This window comes from Dipteris shenzhenensis, chromosome 13 (assembly GCF_047967505.1).
Source record: "Dipteris shenzhenensis isolate YYH24624 ecotype China chromosome 13, Dip_SZ_1.0, whole genome shotgun sequence".
In the NCBI taxonomy this organism is placed as follows: Eukaryota; Viridiplantae; Streptophyta; class Polypodiopsida; order Gleicheniales; family Dipteridaceae; genus Dipteris; species Dipteris shenzhenensis.
The window spans coordinates 41,146,491-41,170,894 of record NC_141608.1 but is presented as its reverse complement, the minus strand read 5'-3'; the positions used below and the strand labels follow the sequence as shown (position 1 = coordinate 41,170,894).

At 39.6% G+C, this 24,404-nt stretch overlaps 2 pseudogenes; both read left to right on the top strand.

The window, feature by feature from the left end:
- Window positions 1–10,227: 10,227 nt before the first annotated feature.
- LOC147895408 (25S ribosomal RNA) lies at window positions 10,228–11,239 on the top strand (annotated as a pseudogene).
- Window positions 11,240–11,600: 361 nt separating this feature from the next.
- LOC147895407 (5S ribosomal RNA) lies at window positions 11,601–11,719 on the top strand (annotated as a pseudogene).
- Window positions 11,720–24,404: the final 12,685 nt, after the last annotated feature.

Sequence of the window (24,404 nt, the reverse complement as noted above, 5' to 3'; positions counted from 1 at the left end):
CCAGAATGGACATGAAACCAGGAACTTCACAACCACCTCCACAACCATCTCAAAAAATGACCTAATTTGGGCTAAAACATGGAGCTCTTTTGGTGAATCTAAGGGTGTTTTCAAGAGGGCTCATCTGGAGATAGATCTATCGCCACTATTCTTCTTCACATAGGAGCATATAGCAACACAAGATCTTGACAAACGAATAAAACATGATCAGGAGATAAAGCTCTGGGAAGGTAGGAAAGTTCCTACAGAAGAGGCCGACACACCAATGAGCACATTGCTGATGGTGCTAGGTCAGAACTCTCATTTCCATGAATACCGATGGCAACATCTAGGACACACCAAAGGAGGGGCAGGGCCACTAACAGATGATATGAGGCCGATGCTCAAAATTTTTGGAATTCTTTGCCAAATGGCGGATTAAATAACTAAGGAAAAAGTCATTTTGGCTACAATACATTCATGCACCCCCATCCATAAGGGTGGATCCACAATACATGCCATATCGCTCTCGCTATTCTTGGCAAGTTTTCCAACAATTGCAGCAGTAGGACCCCACCTATATGTACAATTTTCCACAACTCCCACATTGGGAAGTTGCCACTACCCCTAGCTTGTGTACAAAAATTGAAGAGTGGATATAGAGATATGAAGATGCCCCTGATCTAGCTTTCATTGCCACCATCGACTACTTGCACCTCATTCTTTTCTTATTGAAAGAATGCCCAAGGTCATATGAGGAGTACTGGCAAAAAGTGCATTGTGAACTCGTCTTCGACCTTAATAAAAACACTAATCTAAAACAGCTTATTTGATTGTATTATAGGGTCATAAATTTGCATGCCTACCACATTGCCATTTTTGAAGACATGCATGATGCAAATTTTTGGAAGCCATGTTATGCCTTCTACATCAAAGAATATCAGTTGTTGTCCCGATTCAATTTAATTAATTGGGTACAACAAGAACATATTGCAAGGCAGCTAAGAAGCTTCCGAGGATGGAATCTACATCAGGAAGGGGGGCATATTAACAACTCTACTCCAACAAATTTGTATTATAGAAATGCCAACAATGTTGTTCCCAACACTAGGAATGGCATAGGAAGCAACCATGAGAAGATTTCACCTTCGGGCCATGTAAATGTAACATATTGGTCTTTAACAAGAGGACTAAATGGAATCAGGATTCAGGCTAAACCCTAAAAAGCCTATATATAAAGGCCAACTTTTGGTCATTGGTCTTCATTCTCACTTGTGGCAATAGAAAGAGCAACAAGCTTCCTTCATCTTGTCTCCACCTTGTTGATGTATTGTTGTTATTTCTACTTCCCTCTCGTGCATTCACGTTACGTACTTCACCCTTCACCATGCTCACATATTGATTCTCCTCTCTCTCTCCTTCTCTTCTCTCTTGAATGAACGCACGATTGAGTGAGACCAGGAGCAAGATTGACACTCTTGATGGTTGGGCAGTGTAGTTGCTTTCACACGAAGGTTTACGTGAAGGATGAGCTCTTTACTAGCTCTTGCAAAGTTCCCCATGACATGTTAGGTTGGAAACCTTAACAAATGGTAAGAGTGCCTGAGGAACCAGCAAAACCTCATGAACCATCCATGCAAGGATAGCAAGAAGTGCCAGCAATTCCAATCAACAAATTACATCGTTTGGGGTTGGCATTGGAGTGTGGTTAAATAGGTTTCCTAAGAATCAAACACCTATTGCTGCATTAGTTGAATTGCATTAAGGGTGTCGAATTGTGGTCGGTGAGGCTGAGGGTATGGATGTATGGGAGAATGAATAGGAGAAGCATATTCATGATGATGATGATGCTCCTGTTCAGTTGCTCCGAATCTATTTGCTGCTATGCCTCAAGTTCTTGTGTTGACTGGGCATCAGCTTCTTCTTCACAGAGTTGATCTAGTTCTGTCCTAGACAAACTTGCCTGTTGTTGATCCTGCCCTCTGTGTTGGGGTTGTGGTTGTTGATATTGAAGCTAGGGAAAAAGCCAATTGCAGAAATTTTGAAATTCGCGCCTCCTATTACGCAATGTAACACCCACAATTCCTTGTATTTTTAATAGTCTTCCAACAAGTGATGTAAAAACATATAGGCCATGGGCCAAGGTTGTCAAAATAGGAAGGCCAGAAAGCTAGGCCAAGAAATTAGGGTTGAACCTCCCTTCAAAAGGTCCTTGTATAAAAGCCAAGTTTATTGACTCAGTCTTCATTCTTCTTTGGTGTAATAGAGTGAGAACAAGTTTCCTTCATCTTGGTGTTTCGTGTTCATTGTCTCTCTCCCTTACACTCTTGTTGCTATGATTACAAATCGATTTCCCTTTCACCACGCTCACGTTTTCTTCTCATGTCCTTCTCATTCCCTTCCCCCCTAAGATTTGTTAGCAACATGGGACAAAAGTATTTGTGACACCACTGTGCAATCGCATATGAGACAGCTCTCACAAGGAAGTGGCTTGGAGGACGAGCTCTCCATAGCGGCTTGGCTGGAAGATCCCCACGACATGTGAGTCTTTGCTTGGAGCTTAATGTTGGCACCATTGCCGGGGAGGTAAGTCTAACCTTGCTTGTTTCTGTGCTTTTGTTTTCCTTGTCTTTACCCTTCACAACCGTTAGATTGGTTGCAAAAGGAGAGTAGTGAAAAGTGTAATTAAAGGGCTAGAAATTGATGAAAATGTGTTGTTTATTTATTGTTTTTGTTATGGAAAGTTGAAATTGTTGTTTATCAGTTCTTTCTCATAAAAAACGACCTATCACAGTCAGCTTTTGGGCTAGATTTGACCCTTGAAGTGACTTGTGGTGTCAAAACTCAAGAACTCCCATTTCGTACCAAAATAGTTGTTGATCCCATGCACTGAATTAAGAATATCTTCTAACTCTTGGTCTGAGGTGTAATTCAACAAGAAACTACTTGGCACATTCACAACCAAAAGTCAGACCCAGAAAAACATCTAACTTTTATTCCAGCAATGCTAAATTGTGCACTCTAGCATGTTGATTACCCTTCTACACTGGTCTGCCTAAGAATTCTGAATTTTCACTGAGGAAAGAAATTTGGGCATAACCAATTTCTTTGGAAGGTTTGACCCACAAGCACAACCTTTTGATAACGCAGAAAACATAAACCCATTTGCTCATACAAACATAGTGACTTCAGGATCACTTTTCGTCACAGAAAATATTGCAAGGGTGATGATGCCACCCTCTGAAATAGATACGGTCTCGAAACTTACTTGTTGGAGATGGACCCACCTTTCAGTTTGATTTGGAAGGACCATCCAAGCCACGAGGAAACTATAGATCAAACCCAAAAAATGCAACAACGTGAGGTAGTTGTTCAGAGAATTCCCCAACCATTTAGACCACGACCACAATTTCAAGGTGGACCTTAAAATCAATGACCCCCAACCACGACAATAGCATATCAAGGGCGAATACTGAGGTTTAACCCGATGTCAATTGGACCAACATTCACTCCAATTCATCCAACGATGAACCCACAAAATGAAGTACTAAGTACATCATACTATGTGGATCCCAACATGAGGCCATACCCAATGCCGATTCCACTGCAACAACAATATGGTCCACAACAACCATCATATCCATATCCAAGCCAACCGCCAATGCCATATCCATAGCCACCTCCTATTCATCAGATAGTATTTTTTGATGAAGCACTAAAGGCGTTAGTGCAAGCTATAGGAAGGTGGGCATCAGGGCCCGCTACAGTACCTGCAGCTAGAGATAATCATGGGTCTAGAAATAGGTCCCACATCACCTCAAACATGCCACCTCATTATGCCACATTAGGGTGCCACATCATGGTGCCATATCAATCTTTGATGCCAACTCATCAATCCACTCATGGGCCACATCATCCCACTCTCACCACCTCATATTGCTACCTCATAATGGCACATCATCATTGCCACCTAAATGCTACCACATTATATTGCCACCTTGGACTACAACATCATCCTTTACACCTCATGTTGCCACACCATATTGCCACCTCACATCATCACCCCTCATGTTGTTGCCACATCAATTTGCCACCTCACATCATGAACTCATAGGATGTCACATCACCATCCCTCATGGTGCCACATTAGTAGCACAAGGTGCCAAATCATCCCATCCACTCCATGCATGTGCACATGCCATGTCAAGAGGGTGCGATGCCACATCAGCATGCATGCTTATGCATGCAAAGTTGAACAATATATCATGTCATGCCAAGCCCTTCACGGTTTCATGAGATGTTGAATAATGAGATTAGAGCATTAAAATTTGGAATCAAAATGGGATAGAAAAGTATTAGGATAGTCATGTATTACTAAGTTAGCACAAAAAATTAATTTGAAATTAGCAAAGAACATAATATAGCTAGATTCTCAAAAAAAGAAAGATAAAATAAAATGAGCATTGGACTCCTCCATTTTTGCAAAATATATAAAATTAATCCCAACTTAAGAAAATAATTTTGAGAAATTATCTTTGCCACATTAGGGTCAATGCAAGGTTTGGGTCTAGCCATTTTGGTGAGGTTCAAGGCCTTTTTTGTATATAGGTAACCTTCTCAACCCGTAACTTATGCATTGCTCAACAGATCTAATAACAAAATGAAACCAAGGAAACATCGAATTAAAATTTATAATGTGATCATTAAATCAGCACAAGCTCTATGTGGCATGTGAGGCATGTGTTCTAAGCAGCATATGTTATAATAATTTATGCAAAAAATATCAAACATTTGTTCTACACATACATGCAAGCGAGTAATCATACTAAAGTACACTACTTGAGCTTGTCCTCAACCAAAGGGCACATTGAATTAAGAACATATAGTACTATGGTTTAAGGGGCCTCCAATGTCATGTTAAAATTTTGCATACCCATTTGAGGGCACAGTCCATAACTTTTTTTTTGGCTGCTTGAAAACCAAAATGGATTGAAACAATGGAATCCACACTAGTGGGACTAATGCAATGTGGTCTTAAAACATTATAGTTAGTGATTCACCCTAGAATGGAAGGCTATGAAAACATGTGATTTTTACATGTGCAAAGATTTATTAATACCTCCATCATTACTCACAATTTTGCATTTTTTTTCTCCAAATATCTTGCTATGTCACTCATAAGCTTGTAAAAGGTCATTGCATATCACAATGTACAGGATCATTGAATCTGATAGCATGGCCTTTAGCATGTTTGTATTTTCAAGCATTTTAGGCCACATTACACTTGCTTGGGGGCAAGAATTTTCTAGCATGTATCATTAGAGAGGGGAAACCATAGTAGCTAAAATTTTGGATAGCCTAGAAACTTTCAAATTTCCACACCTTCCACTTTGTATGAATATTTGGAGTAAATTACATTGAACCCTACTAAAGTAGATTGTGGTAGCATCTCCCGGCTCCCAACCTGCAAGGTATTGTGTTCATTTTCTTTGATTTCTTTTCTTTTCTTTCCTTTTTTTATCTTCTCCATGGCAATAGCAAGATGCAGCTTGTCCCCCACCCTGCAAGCTACATTATTTTATTTGACATTGTATGTTCACCTTGGTAAATTGTCTTCTTTGCTTTGCTTCGCTTGCCTCGCTTGGTGGTCTCTATCCTCATCGCTTTGCTTTGCTTGCCTCACCAGCTTGGTGGTCTCTATCTTCTTTGCTTTGGTCACCTCACCTCATAAGCTAGTTGGTCTTTGTTTGATCATATCCATGGAATGGTAGTATGTAGCAATTCATGGGTTGCAAGAGGACCAGACAGAGGCAACAAGATGGGAACGCTTAAAATCTTGCCCAAGGCACAAGGAGAATATTACATGATGATGAAAGATATGAAAGAAATGGCACAGACGAGGAAACAAGCTCAAAGCAACAATGAAAGACATTTTTGTAATGCATGGGGAGGGAGAAACAACAAGAAGACAAAAGACTTCTTGAAGAGCAATAGCACAAAGTGGTTGCAGATCGACACGTTCAAACATTGAATAGTGGAGAAGAACACAACCTGTGGGTGGTCAATTGATTGGTCGGAGAATTCAAGATAGCAACATCAGGACATTCAGATGAGTATCAAACTAATGCCATTTGAAGCTTACATTGCACCCCAATATTTATAGAGTGATGACCCTATCAACACCTCATGTCAGTGCTTGTCCTAAATAGTGTGATGGTCACTCGGGATTGTCTACTTGTTTGAATTCTAAAGTGATTGTCCTAAACAAGGCCAACTAGTTCGGTGATACGAACATCAATCAATATACCACTAAGCTGGTTCAGCACTCATGTGGTTGGAAGAAGAACATGCCAGTAAGCTAGTTTAAGTCATACACCAGTTATGCGATTTTCCTAATTAAATGTTGGTTGGATTAGAAATAAACAACAATATCATTGAGCTGGTGTTGTTCTTGATGTGTAATTGATTTGTTTTTATGTTCTTAACACTAGTCTTGTAAAAAAAAGCCACTTTAGTGGTTATTTGACTATGTTATTAGAAATTCTATTTATCTATAACTACACAATTTCAAAGAAAATCCTTTTAGGGATTGGTACCCAACACAAGTATGTAGTTTTTAAAAAATGGTAACAGAAAAGAAGATTTTAAGAACATACTTTTAAAGAGTCATCTTTGGATGCATTTATGAAAAAAAGTCATCGCTCTAAGTTTTTTGCTCATAACTTTCTCCAAGAATTTTATAGCAAGCTGATTGTGTTTATAAAAAATATGTCTGTATGTATGTGACACATACATGTGCACATCACAACTATGTAAAAGCATCTATCAAGTATTTTAGCCCCTTAAAGTTGATGTGTTCTAGCCTATTTTTCACATTTTTGGGCACTTTTTGAAAAATGTTTTTTTTTTAAAGTCCAATTTGACTTGCAAATAGTATCAAAATGTTCTCTTCTACTAATAGATCACAACGATGCACTTATATCACATTTTTTACACCATATGCAAAAGTTATAATGAAATTAAAGAAATCTTGCCTAAGCCACATTTGTGCCCCGAAGCCACTTTTATGGCCCAATTACAAGACTAGTGTTAATGTGATGTCCTAAGCTAGCCCAACCAATCCGGTGGTATGAACATCATGCAATGTACCACTAAGCTGATTCAGGTGTAACACCAGTTATGTGGTTGGAATAGAAATAAATTGAATAAAATCAATCAATGCAGCTATTGTGTCAATGAGATCATATCATGCAATGTCACTCTTTTTTGGATTTTTCATTGCATCATGACTAAAAAACAATTAACTAAGAAAACTGAAGTGTTCATAAATCTCTATATTGAAATATTTTTTACTTGAGACTTCTACCCTAATTGCTTTATTTTAGAGCTTCATCAATTGTTAACTATAGAAATTAAATAAGCATATGAGATTAGACCATATTTGCCTCAATGGTTCCAACCTTTCCAAAGATTGGAAAATTTTCCATGCCTTCTTCAACATGTTAGCCTCTTCTAGCCTCATGTCTCTATTAAATAATACATTACCCTGAAAACAACTTGTTCTAGGGCCGAGAGCATCTAGATGTGTAGAGAAATATTCTCCTAAAGTACACAGGGAGAAGTACACTATGAAAGCACAGTAATCGATTAGAAGCTGTGCTCCTTGCACTTAAATTTGCTTGTTGAGAGTGGGAACAAAGAGGACCTTTAACTCTTGATAGCTATAGCAAGTGCTCCAAATCAAAAGGCAATTCACTGGCAAGTGATGAGAAGAACCATGGCTGTGACCTAATCATTTAATGTCTTAGGAATCTCCATGGATTGACTTTGCAGTGGTAGTGTTTGGCATGAAAAGATGTTTAACATTGTAGCTTGAGCATCGATAGATAATCACAAAAGATTGGATCCTAGCAAAAAGGTGTATATAATTCAATAGGAGCTGACAAAAAGTGATACATATGTAGTATACAATGGGAGTCAGATTAGGCCTGACAAGTGAACTGTAAGAGAGAGATTGGAGCAACTCTTGAGAACAAAACTTTTTGAAGCTTATTAATCAACAACGCAGGGGGGCAAAGTATTTCTTATGACAATCTACTTTAATATCTCTTCATCGAGGAACACCTCACTTCTAATTGTGCCAATAACTACAATCCATAGGCAAATAAAAATGACACATTTATCTGTTTGGAGGAAATATGTTGCATGGCTAAGAAGTGGCTAAGTGGAAGAAGATGTGCACCTAGGCAAAAAAAGAGAAACAATTACTAGACAATTTAATTGCAACGTTTCCAGTTCTCATGATGGCAACATTTAAACGTGTTTCCAAGACAGGATTCAGCACCAGCATACAAGATGAGGGTAGAATACTTTAGCAAGGAGAGAAAAAAATCTTTTCTTGCCTAGAGCTTGCTTGGGAACCTCCAACAATTGCTAGGTCTGGTGTGTAGAATTTCTAACATGCTAGCAAATCCTCACCATGGAGATGGGCGCACTAGGAAAGCCCTCAATAATAGTCACAGCATCTTTGGTTAGACATCTACATCTTCTATCATTTTCACTCGTGCATACCAGCTACTCATCTCATCAAACACAACATCTCTACTTGCCCTCATCTGTCAAGTCATAGGGTTATAGCATCTGTACCCTTTCTGCTACAGAGAGTACCCATGAAGATACACTTTTTTGCTTTAGGGTCCAACTTAGTCCTCTTTTCATTTGGAATGTGCACATATTCAATGCATTCAAAAACCTTTAGATGTGCAAGATCTGGCTTCCTTCCTATAAACTTTTCTTTAGGTGTAACTCCATGCACTATTGTAGTGGGAGTTTTGTTCATGATCTATACTGCAATTGCTACTGCTTCAGCCCAGTAGTAATTTGGCATATTTTTCTCATTCAACAAGGCACAAGCAGCTTTTGCAATACCTCTCTACAACCCCATTTTGCTGAGGGGTATGTCTGCATGAATATTTTCACTGAATTCCCTGATTCTATAGGTATTTACTAAATTTATCAGAGAAATACTTTCCCCCTCTATCACACCATATCACTTTGATATGTATACCCTTTTCCTTTCCACCATTGCTCTAAAATTCTTGAAGTGATTGAACGCTTACTTTTCTATTTCATAAAATAGACCCACACCTTTGTTGTGTGGTCATTAATAAAGCTGACATAATACTTACAGCCTCTAATAGATTTTGCCTTGATATTCCACACATCACTGTGTATTACCTCCAAGGGTCTCTTACTTTTGCATTATGTGAAATGCATGCCTTGCTTGTTTACCCAACTGACATGCATCACATACCTTGTGCATATTATCAAGCTTAAACTTTGGCAACCCTACAACAATATTCTGGACCTGCATTTTCTTCAACCATTGGATGTTGACATGGCCTATGCGCTTATGCCAAATATCAATATTTGCAACAACTCCTTTTCCATGTGCAAACATTGTAGCACTCATTTCTGGTATTACTGCATCCAAGGTAAACATTCTACCATTTTTGTTGCCTTTTGCAACTAGACAACAATCATTCTTCATGTCCTCCACAAAGCATCCATGAGAATTAAATATCACTTTGTAGGCCTTGCTCAACCATATGTCCCACAAAAACTAAATTCTTAGTTATATTTGGACGTGAAGTACATCTTCCAAGTACTTCGGCTGTCCATCTTGCATAGACAGTGACACCTTTCCAACATGCGCAATAGGATGTGCAGTATTATCCCCTATTTCAACATAACCTAGTCTCTCTAGGTTCTGCATTTCTCTAAATCACTAAGCATGGCTGGTCATGTGGTTAAAGGCTCCTGAATCAACGTACCAAATATCATTTGAACACATAGCTTCTTTTGTCATAACTAAACTGAGCATATGCTGCATAACAAACCCACAAGCCCTTGCCAGCCCCCCCCTTTTTTTTTAAAGAATAAATGACCACAATGAATAGTTAGAGCCATTCAAATTATCTCCCTCGGTCAATGTCCCTAAACTCTTTGAATGAGACATGAATCTCAATACAAAACATTGACTACAAATGCAACTGCAATGTCACCACAACTCAATGCACTAGCAACCTATGTCAATCATCGGATGCACCTACAATAAATATCCGTGTGGCACGAAGGCCAACAATGCTAGCAAAGAAGACCAAAAAAACCATTTTTGTATTACATAACGAGATTCCCACTGTCCCTATCTACTATCTAGCAAAACCACAACCAAGGGAACGGGCTTGGAAGAATCAGCGGGGAAAGAAGACCCTGTTGAGCTTGACTCTAGTCTAACTTTGTGAAATGACTTGAGAGGTGTAGAATAAGTGGGAGCCTCTGGCACAAGTGAAATACCACTACTGTTAACGTTATTTTACTTACTCCGTGAGGTGGAGACGGGGCTCGGCCCCTGCTTCTGGCCTTAAGGTGTGCCCGTGCACCGATCCAGGCAGAAGACATTGTCGGGTGGGGAGTTTGGTTGGGGCGGCACATTTGTTAAAAGATAACGCAGGTGTCCTAAGATGAGCTCAACGAGAACAAAAATCTCGTGTGGAACAAAAGGGTAAAAGCTCATTCGATTTTGATTTTCAGTACGAATACGAACTGTGAAAGCATGGCCTATCGATCCTTTAGTGTTTCGGAACTTGAAGCTAGAGGTGTCAGAAAAGTTACCACAGGGATAACTGGCTTGTGGCAGCCAAGCGTTCATAGCGACGTTGCTTTTTGATCCTTCGATGCCGGCTCTTCCTATCATTGCGAAGCAAAATTCACTAAGTGTTGGATTGTTCACCCACCAATAGGGAACGTGAGCTGGGTTTAGACCGTCGTGAGACAGGTTAGTTTTACCCTACTGATGAGCGGTGCCGCACTAGTAATCCAACTTAGTACGAGAGGAACCGTTGATTCACATAATTGGTCATTGCGCTTGGTTGAAAAGCCAGTGGTGCGAAGCTACCATGTGTAGGATTATGACTGAATGCCTCTAAGTCAGAATCCATGCTAGACGCGGCGCTCTCTACCTCCCTGGTTGTTACTCGAGTGATAGTAGGGAAGCCCGTGCACCCCTGAGAGCATGTGTCGAGAGCCTTCCTCAAGGCGATGGAAGCGGCCACCCCAGGGACTCTGTATGGCAGTTCCAGACGATCGGGGAGATGAATCCTTTGCAGATGACTTAAATATGTGGCCGGCTATTATAAGTGGCAGAGTAGCCTTGCTGCTACGATCCATTGAGATTCAGCCCCCGCCGCCGCACAGATTTTCTCGCCTCGTTCCACAGGAGGGGTTCCCCAGCTTCACCGATGGGGGATGCCCCTCCTTCATTCCGTCTCTCGGTGGCACGACGTTTGCCCCTCGTCGGCGTGTGTGCCGTGGCTCACGACTGTTTCGTGACCGTCTGGTCTCTTCCCCTCTGTGCGGGGTGGCGCTTCCTTTCCTTCGTTGTGTGATGCCCGCATCTCCGTTGGGCGGTGGGGTGGTGCTCGCCTTGCTTGGCCTGAGTCGCCCCTTGGATCAGCGTCCCTTCGAGAGGTGGCAGTCGAAGGGAGGCGATGGGTCTTGCGATTGCGATGGTGGATGGATGGAGTCCTCCTTCAAGAGGTTCCTCATGCACTATGATTGCGTGGTGCGGTCATACTAGCGCTACTACACCGGATCCCATCAGAACTCTGCAGTTAAGTGCGCTTGGGCCAAAATAGTACTGGGATGGGTGACCTCCCGGGAAGTCCTGGTGCTGCATCCTCTGTCCCCCCCCCCCCTTTTTGGACTGCCTGTTCTGAAGGGAGGGGGACCAGTGGAGTCACGGGTGGGAGATGATGGGAGGAGGACGGCGGGGTCTTCGCTCTAGAATAGTGAGGTGCAACGGAAGTGACAACCCTAGGACATCACTTAGAGAATGAAGCACAAGTAGGTCCACCCACTTTTCCCCCAAGCAACACACTAAACAAAGAGAAGAGATGGGGGTAAGAGCTAGTGGTGCCCAAGAAAACGGGAAGCGGGTGATGGAAGAGATAGCATAGGAGACAATGACTCACAATTCAGAGGTACATCCTTGCCCTTGCGTGAGCTTCGACCCATGGCCAGAAGTTCGGAGGATGATGTCACAAAAGGCTCCTACTAGTGTCCAACCCTACTCTTTGTTTGAAGATCTTATGGATTTCAAGCCCAACATGACACTACAACAACTTTATTTGTTGTCTCCCCAAATCAAGCATCACATCATTGCATTTCTCAATTGTATGCCAAGAGGTCAACATAAGGCATCCACTTAGGGGCCCACACTAGAGACAGTACCAGTTCATCATGGGTTGACACTAGATCACTGCTCTACCTACACCACCCTCACATGTGAACAAAGTCCCAAGCTCACGATGGATATTAATGGGATGGAGCTGAGGGACATCTTTCTAGATGGTGGGATAGCGGGTGAGCACCATGCCAAAAGGTACACTCCAACAACTTGATTTGAAGTTGACAAGTGGCGTTCATTTTCAAGTGTGCATGGTGGTGGCTGATGATCAAGGCAAAGTGAAGCCAATGGGAGTAGTTAAAGGGGTTCACATGAAGATTGGTGGAGTAACTTTCCTATCCAATTTTGTTGTCCTCGATATGATTGAAAGTGAGAAAACTTATCCTGTGATTCTTGGTAGACCATGGTTGCGGTCATCAAAGACCATTCAAGATTGGGGTCAATTGATGAAGTTTGGTTGCCCTTGGGATCCACATCTCTAAAAATAGATATGGTCACAAGAAAGGCATGTCACCTCCCAATATAGCTAGGAGGAGGAAGCTATCACTTTGGATTGGATGGGAGCTTGCCCAACATGTTGGAACTATGCCAACCAGAAGATTTTGAGGAACACCTTGGCACTTCAAGTAGGGTATCAAAAGTAAACCAGGAAGCATGTGCACAAGGTCTAGCTGAACTAGTTTATGAAAGGATGCCTTTTTGTCTTTGCAATAGTCCAGTATCCAAGAATGGGGAGTAGAGGTAGAGGACAAGGTGGTGGGGAGGGTAGGAATATGCCTCAGAGACATGGCGACATCATAATGGAGGCATAGGGTATGAATTATTCACGACAAATTGAGAACAAATATGGTACTATAGCGAACACCAATGATCATGCTGAGGACACTGATGGTACTGGAGCAAACAGTGATGGTAATACGGTGGTAGACATTGATTCCACTGGTAATGAGGATTCTTTTGGTACTATAGCATACAAGGATGGTAATACTGAGTACAATGATGTTATTACAGACAATGATGGTACTCCAGCGAACACTGATGGTAATACAGTGTGGCATACATTGATGAAATTGGTAAAGAGGATGCTTTTAGTACTATAGCACACAATGATGGTAATACTAAGTACAATGATGGTATTATAGAAAACACCAATGGTACTACAACGTACAATGATGGTACCATGGATTACAATGATGGTAATCCAAAGGACATATTACTAGTGAAGAAGACACTGATGGTGCTTTCACCACCAACTGGGAGAAGAGGATTTTGAAGAACAAGTAGGAGTGGAAGAGAAGTATTGGGATTTTGGGGACAGGCCCATTGGCGGTGACCAAGATGGGTGAGAGGAGACACAAGTGCTGGAAGGGTTTGAGAGCTTGACCTACTTGTTGAATCGGGCTAATCAAGAAGAAGATTGATGTCTTGGGGAGACACACGCTGCAAACTAGATATGGAGATGAATAAATGGCTGACCTTACTCTGCTTGACCTTTACTTATTCGAGGTGTATCACCCCTCCATGGAAGACCTTACTCTGCTTTACTTACCTCCTGAAATAGATTAGCCCTTCATTGAAGACCTTCTTGGAATCACTTATGAGATGGAAGGCTTACCTTACAAGGGAATGCTCAGATAGGCATCGAGGCATGAAAGGAACATAACAACTACCAACTCTATATCTCAACAACCAGTGCAAGAGAACACACTAGTTGCTTTTCCACCATCTTCGTTGAGAAAGTGGAGGGGGACTTTCCCTTGAGGATACTCCCGCACATACAAGATTGGCCATGGATGAGCCAAGTACCTCCACATCCCCAAGCATGCCCCTGGTTGATGAGGCACAAAACTGGATTTACCTCAACATTGGGACTCAGGACCACCAACCTTGGCATTTGAAGGTCGCCAATTGGATTTGAGAACATGATTATCTTCTAGCAGCAGTAACTATTTTTTTCCAAGAATTTGTGGATGTCTTTTCCTGGTCCTACAAGGATATGAAGGGGGTGCCAACTGAGTTCATAGAGCATCACATAGACTTATGCCCCAATGCAAACCCCATGATTAAAGGGCCATAGTGCATGAATCCCAACTATGGCAAGGTAGTCCAAGCCGATATACAAAAAATGGAGCAAGAAGGGTTAATCTACCTAGTAGATCACTCTGATTGGGTTAGTGTGAATGTCATTGTGCCCAAAAGAGAGATTGGCAAACTTAGGGAATGTGTTGACTACAGAAGTTTGAATGCTATGACACGACATGATAGATTTCCCTCCCTTCACTGATAGAGTGTTGGAGATAGTGGCAAGTCATGCTCTATACTCATTCATGGATGGATATAGGTACAACCAAGTTTGAGTCAGAGAACAGGATCATTTGAAGACCACATTTATCACTCAATGGGGGATGTACACCTACAGAATAATGCCCTTTGGGTTATGTAATGCACATGCAACATTTCAACTTGTCACTAAACTCTTCTAGAAGAATATAGGCAAGTTTATTGAGGTCTTTCTAGATGACTTGTCTATTTTTAATGGTAAAGCCACCTCCCATATTGATTTGGCCATATAAAATGATCATCTACATAAGTTAAGATGGGTATTTGATAAGTGCAAAGAAGCCCTCTTGTGCTTGAATCCTGACAAATGATTCTTTCTAGCAGTCAGAGGTGTTCTCTTTGGTCATATTGTTTTTGCTAAGGGAATGACTATCGACCTTGCCAAAGTAGAGGTGATAATCTCATTGCCTCTCCCTTGTACATCAAAAGAGGTGAAGTATTTTTTAGGGCATATGGGGTATTACAGGAGATTCGTGCATTTCTATGCGGACGTCACTGTTGCACTGACATAACTTCTCCATGAAGCTCGATCTTTTGTTTGGGCCACACTCCAACAACTAGCATTCGATAATATGAAGAAGGACCACCTGGTGAAGGCTCCAATTCTCAAACAACCAAATTGGGATATCATTTTTCATGTTCATATGGATGCTAGTGGATGGGCCATTGGTGAGAGTGCTCTCAACGAAAGCAGAACGAAAGAGGGAGAGAGAGAAACAAAGAGCCACACAAGTTTTTGGTGGGTGCAGAACACCCTAATCTTCTTTTTCATTCATTTATATATGTGTTTGAGTATTGTACATAACCGAGGTAAAGGCACACTGAACTTTAACCCCCACAACCTCCCACTTAAAGGACAATGTGCCTTTAAGGGAGAACAATCAGTGAGCATACTATCCAATGCCCATCAATACACGACAATACTCAAACCACTAACTAGGTAGACTCTTTGTCAGCATATCCGTAGGGTTATCATCTTTATGAACCTTGACAAGCTCTATGCGCTTGTCCTCAAGTACCTCCTTGATGAAATGGTACTTGACCTCAATGTGTTTGGTCTTTGCATGAAAGACCGGATTCCGTGCTAGCTGAATAGCACTCATGGAATCACTATGCAATGTCGGTACACCTGTATGAATCCCCAAATCTCCCACTAGCCAATCAAGCCATATAGCCTCCTTGCAACCCTCTGTGGTTACAACCATACTCAGCCTAACCTCCCTTAAGCCCCCAAAGGGATGGCCTGTTGCGCATGCCCCTTTGGGGACTTAGGGGAGGTGATTAACCTCCCCCTTAAAGCTGTTGCACGTGCAACAGCTTCAGGGGGGTTAATCACTCTCCCTCCTCTCCTCTGCCTCCCTCCTCTCCTCCGCCTCCCCACTCCTCGTCTCCCACCTCCCGCCTCCCCACTCCTCGTCTCCCACCTCCCGCCTCCCCCTCGAGCTCTTCTCCGCCTCCCCGCTCCCCGGCTCCTGCCTCCCCCTCGACCTCTCTGCTTTGTGCATCCCCTCTCCCCCGCCTCGCCATTCCAACCCCTCCCTCGAGCCTTGCTCCCCCTCCCTCGTCGCCTCGCCAACGCCTCTATAAAAAAAAAAAGTCACCCTGAAGGGGAAGGGGAGGAAGGGAGAGGAGGGAGAGGATTCATCGTTGGAGGGGGGAAGCAGGAGGAGAGGGGAAGGGAGGGGAGGGAGGAAGGGAGGAGAGGGGAAGGGAGGGGAGGGGAGGGGGGAAGTGGGAGGAGAGGGGAAGGGAGGGGAGGGAGGAAGCGGGAGAGGGGATGGGAAGCGGGAGAAGAGGGGAAGGGAGGGGAGGGAGGAGAGGGGATGGGAAGCGGGAGGAGAGGGGAAGGGAGGGGAGGGAGGAGAGGGGAAGGGAGGAAGGGAGGGAGTACCTGGGTGGGGAGGTGATGGAGGAGCTCGAGGAAAGTTGTGAGAGAGAATGAGGAGAAGTAGAGTTTTATAGGAAATGGGTAGCTTTTAGCTCGTCAGCTTTTTTTAGTTTTTTAGAGTTCTTTTAAGTTCACTATAAGTAGAACATTCTTCATTCTCTCTTTCATTCAAAGTTCATTCTTTCACACACCATGCTTCTCTCCTCTCATTAACCTGTTGCAGGATTCTCAAAATTTTCAAAATGTTACAAGAGGTGAGTTCATTTCCAACCTATTGCATACGCAAGAACTTCCAAGAATCAAGTTTTTGTAAATTTGAATTTTTTTTCAAATCTGATTCTTTTCTTAAAAACCTGTTGCGTACGCAACAACTTTAAAAAACCATCTTTTGCATTAAATCTTTTTTCGCACAAATTTTCCTCTTTACCTCAAACTCTCACAACCTATTGTCACATATTTCTCTCAAACTCAAACTCTCCCAGCCTATTGGGCACGCAATAATTTTTCAAAAAAAAAAGAGAAGAAAACAGTCTATCATAAATTTCTCTTTCAACCTCAAAACCACTCAAACCTCCCTACCTATTGGGTATGCAACAACTTCAATATAAAATTTAACCATAAATCTCTCCAAAAACTCTTCTCACGACACTTCATTAATATGAGAAATCCATTTATAATATTTTTACTCCATAATATAATAAACTTTTATTAACTAATGTTAAAATATAATTTTGCTAAAAATATATATTGTTAATCTATAAATTAATATAAATATTATATAATTATTGTATATATATATAATACATTAATTAAAAAAATATAATAATGAAAATATTTTTGAAAGGGAGATCTTCTAGCATATGTGCTTTATATAATACTTATTCTTCAAACAATGAAGAATTAGTAAATGTATTTGTAAGGTAGTTCTTAATATGAAAAATCTCTACAATATTATTCCTGCTATTAACTAGATATTAAATTTAGTTTTAATAAAAATATACATTATTAACTTAACAACTAATATAAATATACTGTAATTATTATATAAATTTAAATAAATATATAAATTATTAATATTATACATTAATAATATTTAAAATTATGCATATTATATACTAATAATCTTTAAATTTTAAAAATGTAGTCAATCAAAGAATTGAATTAATTTCAAAAATAAGAAAATATTAAATTTTACATACGTGCTTTTAGCATGTATGCTTTTCTTCCATGTGTATAATACTTGTTAGTCAAAGAATGAAGAATTAGAGAATGTATTTGTAAGATAGGTATTTAAAACCATAGAATTTGAAAGAGGTTTAGCAATCTTGCTTATCTTTGTTACAGTATGTAATACTTTGCAAAAGCCTTAAACTTTGTGTAAGACTTTGCACAAAACTACAGTATCATTGAATCCATTGGGATATCATTTTTCTATTTTAGCAACCACCAGATATCCATGGTATGAATCCCTGATATGGAATACATGTTTCTTCTGAATATTTCTTATCACATACTTCTTCATTTCTTATGATACACCATGCAGCATGAATGTAAGAAAATATGAATCGGTGTGCTTTTAGCCTATGTGCTTGTCCCTAATCAATAGGATACTTTGACTAGATAGACCTATAAGTACTTAAAGTAAAGCCTTTGCAAAGGATCGTACCTAGTATTGGATATAAACAAAATACTTTGGAAAGCATATAATATATAGTTTATATATATCTAAACTAAATAATTTGGAATACATATTTTATATAGTCTATATACCTTAAATCTTACCTCAATCTTACACCCTAAATCTTAAATCCTAAAGTTTCATAAATCTTAGGTTATACAATCTAGGCTCTTAAACTTATATAACCATTCTAATCCCTAAACCCTAAACATTAAACCCTAACCCTTATAGCTTAAATTCTAAAGCCTAATTTCCAGATCCTAAACCCTAGATTCTAGACTCTAAGCTCATGACCTTATATACTAAACCCTAAACCCTAAATCCTAAACCCTAAAACCTAAGCCCTAAAAATCCTAAAACAATAATCATAAACCCTAAATCCTAAATGCTAAATCATAAATCCTTAACCCTAAATTGTAAACCCTAGATCCTAAATCCTAAACCCTAAAACCTAAACCCTTAGCGCTAAACCCTAAACCCTAAAACCATAATCATAAACTCGAAACCCTAAACACTAAATTTTAAATCCTAAGCCCTAAATCCTTAACCCTAGATATTAAACCTAAACCCTAACCCTAAAATACAACCAAAATTTAATGATTTTTTTCAATTTATGCAATAGGTTTGATATATCCCCCAACCTGTTGCAAGTGGAACTAGGTTAATGGTGCAGCCAACCTATTGTAAAAATCAAGGAATTTTCTTAATTTGTGCAACAGGTTGGATATATCCCCCAACCTGAGCAACAAGTTGGGAGATATATCCAACTTGTTCCACAAGTCAAGAAATTTCTTGATTTGTGTAACAGGTTGGGGGATGTGGAATAGGTTGGGGGATGTGGAACAGGTTGGATATATCCCCCAACCTGTTGCTCAAGCAACAGGTTGGGGGTGCACCCCCAACCTATTGCTTGAGCAACAGGTTGGGGGGTATATCCAACTTGTTGCACAAATCAAGAAAATTCCTTAATTTTTACAAAAGGTTGAGTGCACCCTTAACCTGTTGCATGTGCAATAGGTTGGGGGATATATCAAACATATTGCATAAATTTTAAAAAAATCATTAAATTTTGGTTGTATTTTAGGGTTAGGGTTTAGGGTTTAGTATTTAGGTTTAAGGATTTAGGATTTAGGATTTAGGATTTAGAGTTTAGGGTTTAGGGTTTAGGGTTTAGGATTTAGTGTTTAAGAGTTTAAGATTTAAGGTATAGGGATTAAATGTTTAAAGTTTAGGATTTACGGTGGTTAAGATGTCTTGGTATTAATTGTCTAAAGTTTAGGATCTAGGGTTTAGGTTTAATGCCTTGTCTGCTAGTTTTGATATAAAAGTTATTAAGTAATAATAAGCTCAATGATTATTTATTTTGTCTTTTATTGAGTTGCTAATCTATTTTTATACATAAAACAAGTATTCACCCTAATGGAGGGTATGGATGTGGTGTTATATAAGAAGAATGAAGTAGTGGCTTTTGGACGAATTCATAGTCTTGATCCTATGAATGTGTGTTATTTCCAATGTTGTGGTGAGAGAAGATGTGTAGTGATAATCACCAACGTTGTAAATCCTGAAGTACATTTAAAATATCCACATGGAGACTTTAAAACATTGGGAGATATCTTAGAATGTGACATATTTGATATGCAAGCACACAAAACGCTCTGGGACTAAGACAAAATTGTTCCAAAGACATACTTTCAAGATATTAAGAAAACTTATTTTGAGGGAGAAAAAGTAGAGATGTTATCTTGCTTCGGAGAAGTTTTAGCAATTGGCAACTTTAAGGGCTATGCTCAGAGTTTTCTCTGTATAGTGGAGGTAATTAAGTTGACTAGTGCAAGTGTCATTCAAAATGCAATGGATAGTACTTCACATCTAGACATCCATAATACTACGTCTCATCTAGAAGTTCATAGTACTTGTAAATGGGGGCTAGCTCTCTTGTAGATGGTATAGAAGACTTGTCTTGTGTTGCAAGTGACTCGAACAGGCTCACTGGTATAGAAGACTTGTCCTGTGTTGCAAGTGACTCAAACACGCTCACTGGTATAGAAGAATTGTCCTGTGTTGCAAGTGACTCAAACAGGCTCATTGCTAGTATAGAAGACTTGTCTTGTGTTGCAAGTGACTCAAACATGCTTACTGATATAAAAGACTTGTCTTGTGTTGAGAATAATAAGATGGGACCACAAAGAAAAATACACGCAAAGATCGATGGGATAAGTGATGCAATAACATGAATTGATGATATTAGTGACAATGATCATGATGTTACCACTCGAATGCAAGGCAAAGGGGGCAGAGAATCTGATACTTGTCATGTTGTTCGTAATATTGTTGCTAGCATGCCAGAGAATATAGATGGGAGAATCTTGAGTTACGAAGGAGAAAGAGTTCAACCACAAAATTGAAGAGGCATTGGCAACAAATTGACATCAAAGAACATGTCTACCAGATTGCCATTTCCAAGATATTATAAGGCATCAAATAATTCTCAAGCCCACATAGCATTTAATTATAGAGATGAAGATTCAAGGGAAATGCATTCAAGGTCTAATGGTCTTACAACTGGAAAACGCAAGACACTATTTACAAAAAACACCTATTTCATTAATTTTGGACTAGTGCACTGTCCAAATTCGTTTTGTGAGATAATTTTGGATAAAGCATTTCAAAAAAAGAGGCTCTTATAAAACAAAACTTTGAGTCAAAAAGTAAGATTTTAAAAAAGCAAATTAGAAAAATTGACGTGACATGTTATTAAAACTAGAGTACATTAAAAAAAGAGGACTTCATGTTGTTAAAAGAGACAAAAAGTAAGATTTTAAAAAATCAAATTAGAAAAAAAACTACAGTACATTTAAAAAAAAGCATGACACATTTGTACAAGAAGTAGATCATATAACTCAAAGCCATATGGTGTTAAAAAGCACCTTCCATTAGCTCAGCCTAGAAGATGTCATCTTTGTCTCTCTTGTCGATTACAACTTTACATTAGAGAACTAAAAAGTCTTTGTGGAACTGTAGTTTCATTTCTTGTCTATTACAGTTACTTTAGAAAACACATAAGTCTATGGAATTAAATTTCACAGTTACTTTAAATTTCTATGGAATTAAATTTCCATCACTTGACTATTAAGTCATTAGAGAGAGCATATGTCCTCGAAAGTGCCTACTATGGCATTGGCTTCATGAAAACAAGTAGACTTTAAACTTGCAGGCCATGCGTATCTAGGGCTGGCATCGCAAATCTCCTCACAAACTCTCCTCACAACTTGTTTCGAATCTTCCGCTGACTTGTAAGCATTCAACAACTCTTCTTTTCTCTCTTGGCTTTCCTCATCTTCACCATTTTTTTCAATACAGCTTCTAGCCACTGCCATATCCTGTACGAAAATTTAACTCGTTCGCATAAGAAGTACGTGATTAAAAGAAGCAAAAAAGAAAGCTAAGGATATTCACCTCTTCTGCTGAGTTCAAATCAAAAGCAGCCATGTGCGTAACATATTCTCCTCGAATGATTTTCCCTTCATTGGTCCATACAAAAGAGATCTAAGATAGAATTTGAGTTCAGTAAATGAAGTCGAGTAGTAAGTAGTCATTGTCTTAGAGGGAAAGTGGGAGAAGTAGAGTGAGGGAGCAATAGCGAGGGATGCACAGTGAGCTGCCCCTCCTTCAAGAGTGATAGAAAGTGAGGGAAGACGTAAAGTGAAAGATGAATACAAGTTAATCAGAAGGACTAGGATGTAAGAAATAAGAGAGTGTTTGTGGAAGGACTACGATGGAAGATTACAAGTGCACTAAGGCACGATGTGTTCGCTATGATAAGGATAAGGGTTGGAATAAAGTGAGAGAAGCATTGGAAATGCTCTACTTTAAGTGAGTGGAGACTGTCCAACTGAATAAAATTTTGCAGAGCATTGGGAATGATATACTTTAAGTGAGTGGAGCATTGGGAATTGATACTTTGCCATGAAATATATTACAAATATTACATCATCACATATTCATATCAAAATTCTCATCACAGAAGGTTATATTTCCTAATAATCACATCATCACACATTCATATCATAAAATTGTGTGCATGAAATAAATATATAAATATCATGACTAAATGCCACTTAAGTAATAAGTCAGAAATTGGTGTATAATCAACAAAAACTACATCATGATTCATACATTGCAACAAATAAATGTCAACCATAATATTCATGGAGTAAACAACATCATGAGAATATGCTCCTCATGCATATATACAAACACAACATCATACATGCATCACAACTCTTCTGATGCTTCTAGTGGAGACTGTGGCAACTCTTCTGATGCTTCCAATGGAGGCTGTTGTGCTCTAGATGTACACTCAGTCTTCTTCTGTAGTATGTAGTGCTTTCGGAGTAGACTCAGTATCCTCTTCCTTAAATGCAAGCGGAGGCTGTGACAACTCTTCTGATGCTTCCAATGGAGGTTGTGGTGCTGTAGGTGTACACTAGGTCTCTACTTCTTCTGTAGTGTGCAGTGCTTTCACAGTAGACTCAGTCTCCTCTTCCTTAAATGCAAGCTCTAATATTGCTTCAGTTGCACGTTGTATTCTAATGGCAGCAATTAGGTCTCGAATGATTTCAGCCCTAAACAATTGTATATCCTTCTCTGAATATTTGAGCTCCAAAGAGTCTTCCGATGAGATCTGTGGCTTAAGTGAGAAAATTTCTTTGAAAATCAACATGCAGTTGTAGGCAACTCTCTGCCCACAACTATGCCCATCTTCCTACTCTACTACTAAATGCTTTTAGAAGTCTACCGAGTCTTTGTACTGTCCTATTTCTCTGATAGCAAATACCAACTTCTCAATCGACCTGCTCATCATGAAATATTTAAAAAACTTAGTGTCTATTACATAAGGTACATAATATAGAAGTAACAACAGATTAATAGAATACTTACGTTTGCACTGAGCCATGAAAGCCTGCAATCGAGTTAACAAACCAACAATAGTTGTCTTCAAGGTCCCAAACCACCAGACTCCAATGTTCCCTACACGAATAATTAAGAACCATTATTATTTAACACAATGTTGCCAGTATAAGATGAAAATAAAGGTTGCCATGATACTTACATCTCGTGATATGCCATAAATAGGACTCGCACGCCATGTAAATGTAAAGGCTGTAACCATTTACAAACATTGGCTATTGTCTTTCTGCTATCACTAAGTATAGGAGAAAGGAGGGAATCCAACATATACACACGGTTTTGTACGGCTCTACCAAATCGTGAGATAACTATACTGCACCAACAAATAAATGAATATTAGCTTATTAGATTTAATCAAAATATTGAATTATCAAGCAGAGAAAAAGTTTGTATCAAAATGGCCATCATAACGTTGTTATTGACCTCATTTGAAGCTCTAGACAGGATTGAAATCTCCTCTCCCCCAAATTCAAGATACTGAGGTCTATGTTGAATCATAACCCTAACATTAAAAGAGCTTCCCAATTCTTCCAATGAAGCCATGTTTATAGAGTTGAGGTCTTCTATCCCCTTTGACTCTTTGACGGCATTCATTTCGCACTCCTCTAAGCCATTATCTATTTGCCTTGTGGGAGGGTCCATAATGTCGCCCTTAATGATTGCTCGAATGGTACATGTTATAAATGCATAGAGATGCAAATCCATATATGTTGACAGTGTGGTGTCATTTTGTATCTCAAAAATTTGACCAAGTACCAAAAAGCAATTGTAGCCCACCCTCCATCCACAATTATAGATGTGGCTATTCTCTTGATGTGATACCTGACATGTTATATACTCTATTTGTTGTGCCAAGTCACATTGCCGCATTACTGTGTCAATAGCACCTACTAACTTTCGAGCTGATCTGCACATCAAAACATATAACAACAATGAATATGGGCATTTCATATCAATCTACATGTCAAGAAGTGACAACAAGTGTAGTCTATACTTACTCTAACACAGTGCCATGGACGGATGTCATTGAGTTGGCAAAGAAGCACTTCTTCGCAAGGATGTCCACGACTACCAGACTCCAATGTGAGTTGCATTATCAATAAAGAATAATTACTGTGTTTGAGACAATTCTAGCAATGCAATAGAAAAAACAAGTAGGGTTTGATGCTTACTTCTCATAATATGCTGTAAAAATAACTCGTGCATCATTCATAGGAACGTGCTTCAACCACTTGCAAACATCCTCTATGGTTTCTTCTTTGTTGCTAAGCACTTCCGAAATATGAGGATCGAGCATA